General features: G+C 41.9%; 1 pseudogene; it reads right to left on the reverse strand.

The window, feature by feature from the left end:
- LOC123727773 (keratin-associated protein 5-1-like) overlaps positions 1–5,327 on the reverse strand; it is a 29,362-nt pseudogene extending 24,035 nt beyond the window's left edge.
- Between the last annotated feature and the right edge of the window lie 396 nt (positions 5,328–5,723).

Consider the following 5,723-nt stretch of genomic DNA (forward strand, 5'->3'; position numbering starts at 1 on the left):
GAGGAGAAGGAGAGGAAGAGGTAGAGGAGAGGAGAGGAAGAGTAGAGGAGAAGTAGAGGAAGAGGTAGAGGAGAAGGAGAGGTAGAGGTAGAGGAGAGGAGAGGAAGAGGTAGAGGAGAAGGAGAGGAAGAGGTAGAGGAGAGGAAGAGGTAGAGGAGAAGGAGAGGAAGAGGTAGAGGAGAAGGAGTGGAAGAGGTAGAGGAGAAGGAGAGGAAGAGGTAGAGGAGGAGGAGTGGAAGAGGTAGAGGAGAAGGAGAGGAAGAGGTAGAGGAGGAGGAGAGGAAGAGGTGGAGGAGAGGGGGTGGGAGAAGAGTAGGCATTTAACTTCTGAATTGTGGAGACTAATACCAGGGGCTGAGGATTTTTCTAGAATAGTGGCCAATTCGTTAATGTAAATATTGAAGAGTGCAGGGCTCAGATTGCAACCCTGGCGAAGGCCCACGCCCCTGTTTTAAAAAAAAATAATTTTACAATCTGCATCAAACCAGTTGTCATCTGTGATCTTTTTTGTTTAGTTTTTTATCAATTTCAATTGTGCTTCTTTTGCCGTTTGCCTGAATATATAGTTGATGTTTTTTACTGCTAGATTGATGCCTTCTTTACTGTGAGTGAATGTGGTATCCAGAAAGTTATCTAAGAGTGTTTGGATATTTTGGTTCCAGGTTGCTTTCTGGTATTCTTCTGTGCTCTTTTGGGCCCATCTGTATGAATTTCTGATGTTGTACAGCTTACTGGGCTGTGAATGTGTGGTTGTTTCCATGTCTGTTCTTTTGAGGAACAACGTAATTTGGCTGTGCTCTCTCTCCGTCTCTCTCTCTCTCTCTCTCTCTCTCTCTCTCTCTCTCTCTCTCTCTCTCTCTCTCTGTCTCTGTCTCTCTCTCTCTCTACAGCTTGAGCTCTCTCTCCATCTCTCTCTCTCTCTCTCTCTCTCGCTCCTGGCTCTCTCTCTCCATCTCTCTCTCTCTCTCTGCGTTTCTATCTCTCTCTCACTCTTGCTCTCTCTCTCTGTCTCTCTCTCTTTCTCTCTCTCTACAACTTGAGCTCTCTCTCTGTATCTCTCTCTCTCTCTCTCTCTCTCTCTCTCTCTCTCTCTCTACAACTTGCTCTCTCTCTATATATATGTATATATATATATATATATATATATATATACAATTATATATATATATATATATATATCTCTTTCTTTCTCTCTCTCAATTCAATTCAATTTGCTTTATTGGCATGACGTAACAATGTACATATTGCCAAAGCTTACTTTGGATATTTACAATATGGAAATAATGAGAATCAAAATTGTCAATGGGACAACAGTAACAACAATAACCAAGGGTCAAAATAACCATACATTCAACAATAACAATAAGCATACAGTAGAGGACATGTGCAGGTTTATTGGTCTGTCAGACACTGTACCTCAACTTATGTGTGTGTCTCTCTGTCTCTCTCTCTCTCTCTCTCTCTCTCTCTCTCTCTCTCTGGTACACTGGTCAGCTATTATCCCTGTTTATATGTCTCCATCACCTTCTCTCCCTGGTCAGGTACACAGCACAGTGAACTGAAGGACTATACTAGCTGGCTGTGACACTAGCAAAACAACCATTCATCACACAACGTCCGTCGAGCAGCGGAGAGAGACGAGAGTCAGCCAGTCATGACACACACATCACAAATCTTCATTGTGCCACACACAATTAGTAATTACAAGGATTGATTGAAATGACTGCACAGGGTTACAATTTATTTGAAAGGATCCAATTAATGTGAAAGGCTGAGGTGTCCCCCCTGGCTGACAGCTGGTGGAGAGATGGAGATGTTTCTGTGCTGTTATGTTGGGGGACAGATGTTATTGAGACACACAGTGTTGTTCAGTGTTGTACTGTTGTCTACTGTGTTGTATAGTGTTGTACTGTTGTCTACTGTGTTGTATAGTGTTGTACTGTTGTCTACTGTGTTGTACAGTGTTGTACTGTTGGCTACTGTGTTGTACAGTGTTGTATTGTTGTCTACTGTGTTGTATAGTGTTGTACTGTTGTCTACTGTGTTGTATAGTGTTGTATTGTTGTCTACTGTGTTGTACAGTGTTGTATTGTTGTCTACTGTGTTGTACAGTGTTGTATTGTTGGCTACTGTGTTGTACAGTGTTGTACTGTTGTCTACTGTGTTGTACAGTGTTGTTCTGCTGTCTACCGTGTTGTACAGTGTTGTGTTGTTGTCTACTGTGTTGTACTGTTGGCTACTGTGTTTTACAGTGTTGTACTGTTGTCTACTGTGTTGTACTGTTGTCTACTGTGTTGTACAGTGTTGTATTGTTGGCTACTGTGTTGTACGGTGTTGTACTGTTGTCTAATGTGTTGTACAGTGTTGTATTGTTGTCTACTGTGTTGTACTGTTGGCTACTGTGTTTTACAGTGTTGTACTGTTGTCTACTGTGTTGTACTGTTGTCTACTGTGTTGTACAGTGTTGTATTGTTGGCTACTGTGTTGTACAGTGTTGTACTGTTGTCTACTGTGTTGTACAGTGTTGTTCTGCTGTCTACCGTGTTGTACAGTGTTGTGCTGTTGTCTACTGTGTTGTACTGTTGGCTACTGTGTTTTACAGTGTTGTACTGTTGTCTACTGTGTTGTACTGTTGTCTACTGTGTTGTACAGTGTTGTATTGTTGGCTACTGTGTTGTACGGTGTTGTACTGTTGTCTAATGTGTTGTACAGTGTTGTATTGTTGTCTACTGTGTTGTACTGTTGGCTACTGTGTTTTACAGTGTTGTACTGTTGTCTACTGTGTTGTACTGTTGTCTACTGTGTTGTACAGTGTTGTATTGTTGTCTACTGTGTTTTACAGTGTTGTATTGTTGTCTACTGTGTTGTACTGTGTTGTACTGTTGTCTACTGTGTTGTACAGTGTTGTATTGTTGTCTACTGTGTTGTACAGTGTTGTATTGTTGTCTACTGTGTTGTACAGTGTTGTACTGTTGTCTACTGTGTTGTACAGTGTTGTACTGTTGTCTACTGTGTTGTACAGTGTTGTATTGTTGTCTACTGTGTTGTACAGTGTTGTACTGTTGTCTACTGTGTTGTACTGTTGTCTACTGTGTTGTACAGTGTTGTATTGTTGTCTACTGTGTTGTACAGTGTTGTATTGTTGTCTACTGTGTTGTACAGTGTTGTACTGTTGTCTACTGTGTTGTACTGTTGTCTACTGTGTTGTATAGTGTTGTACTGTTGTCTACTGTGTTGTACAGTGTTGTATTGTTGTCTACTGTGTTGTACAGTGTTGTATTGTTGTCTACTGTGTTGTACAGTGTTGTACTGTTGTCTACTGTGTTGTACAGTGTTGTACTGTTGTCTACTGTGTTGTACAGTGTTGTATTGTTGTCTACTGTGTTGTACAGTGTTGTACTGTTGTCTACTGTGTTGTAATGTTGTCTACTGTGTTGTACAGTGTTGTACTGTTGTCTACTGTGTTGTATAGTGTTGTACTGTTGTCTACTGTGTTGTACAGTGTTGTACTGTTGTCTACTGTGTTGTACTGTTGTCTACTGTGTTGTACAGTGTTGTACTGTTGGCTACTGTGTTGTACAGTGTTGTATTGTTGTCTACTGTGTTGTACAGTGTTGTACTGTTGTCTACTGTGTTGTACTGTTGTCTACTGTGTTGTACAGTGTTGTACTGTTGGCTACTGTGTTGTACAGTGTTGTATTGTTGTCTACTGTGTTGTATAGTGTTGTATTGTTGTCTACTGTGTTGTACAGTGTTGTATTGTTGTCTACTGTGTTGTACAGTGTTGTACTGTTGTCTACTGTGTTGTACTGTTGTCTACTGTGTTGTATAGTGTTGTACTGTTGTCTACTGTGTTGTATAGTGTTGTACTGTTGTCTACTGTGTTGTACAGTGTTGTATTGTTGGCTACTGTGTTGTACAGTGTTGTACTGTTGTCCATTGAGATGTAATGCTGGGCTCCACCACAGAATAACAAAGATATGTTAGTTAACAAAGACAGATGTTTAGTGTTAAACATTCAAACGTGGCGTGAGAAGAAGCACCTCTCACCATGAGAAATCACATCGGTCATCAAACATCAATAAACACCACAATGTCTATTCTCTCTCTCTCCTCTCCCTCCCCCTCTCTCTCTCCTCTCCCTCCACCTCTCTATCTCTCTCTCTCTCTTCATCTCTCCCTCTCCCTCCTCTTTCATCTTTACCTCTTTCTCCCTCTCCTTAATTCTCTCTTCCTCACTCTCCCTCTCTCTTCCTCTCTCCCTCTCTCTATCTCCCCTCTCTCTCTCTCTCTCTCGCCCTCCATCTCTCTCTCCCAATCGCTCTCCGTTGGTTTAATTCCATCCTTCCTTATACAATCTTTGTCTCACCAACATTTCGACACAACACATCCCATTGGTGTATCTTGGTAACAGACACAACACATCCCATTGGTGTGTCTTGGTAACAGACACAACACATCCCATTGGTGTGTCTTGGTAACAGACAACACATCCCATTGGTGTGTCTTGGTAACAGACAACACATCCCATTGGTGTGTCTTGGTAACAGACAACACATCCCATTGGTGTGTCTTGGTAACAGACAACACATCCCATTGGTGTGTCTTGGTAACAGACAACACATCCCATTGGTGTGTATTGATAACAGATACAACACATCCCATTGGTGTGTCTTGGTAACAGACAACACATCCCATTGGTGTGTCTTGGTAACAGACACAACACATCCCATTGGTGTGTCTTGGTAACAGACACAACACATCCCATTGGTGTGTATTGGTAACAGACAACACATCCCATTGGTGTGTCTTGGTAACAGACACAACACATCCCATTGGTGTGTCTTGGTAACAGACAACACATCCCATTGGTGTGTCTTGGTAACAGATACAACACATCCCATTGGTGTGTCTTGGTAACAGACAACACATCCCATTGGTGTGTCTTGGTAACAGACAACACATCCCATTGGTGTGTATTGGTAACAGACAACACATCCCATTGGTGTGTCTTGGTAACAGACAACACATCCCATTGGTGTGTCTTGATAAGTCAGTTACAGTTGAATCATCATCCATACTCATCCAAAAAATATCCTACATTTTTTGGACTTTTTGTTCATGGTGTAAATGAAATCTCAGCAAGCTGTGTGTTTCTCTCTGCAGCTCCATGCATCTACATCTGGATCATTAATGAGAGTATCACTCCATAGGTGAGCTTTAAACACCACACACACACACACACACACACACACACACACACACACACACACACACACACACACACACACGCAAACGCACACGCACACTCATACGGACACACACACAGACACGCACACTCACACGGACACACACACACTCACACGGACACGCACACACACTCACACGGACACGCACACGCACACACACACACACTCACACACTCACACAGACACGCACACACGCGCGCACATGCACACACACTAACGAATGCATGCACACAGGAACTCATGGACACTCAGATACACACCTTCACTCACACACTCAAACTCACATACACATTCATGCATAGTAAAAGGCCCAGTCAAAAATGTGAATTTTCCTGTGTTTTGTTTATATTTCCACAACATGAGGCTAGAATAATACTGTGAAATTGTAAAAAAGATTGTCATTATGGGGTATTGTGATGTCATCATGTGGTATTGTGATGTCATCATGGGTTATTGTGATGTCATCATGTGGTA

Source organism: Salmo salar, chromosome ssa16, assembly GCF_905237065.1.
Source record: "Salmo salar chromosome ssa16, Ssal_v3.1, whole genome shotgun sequence".
NCBI lineage: Eukaryota > Metazoa > Chordata > Actinopteri > Salmoniformes > Salmonidae > Salmo > Salmo salar.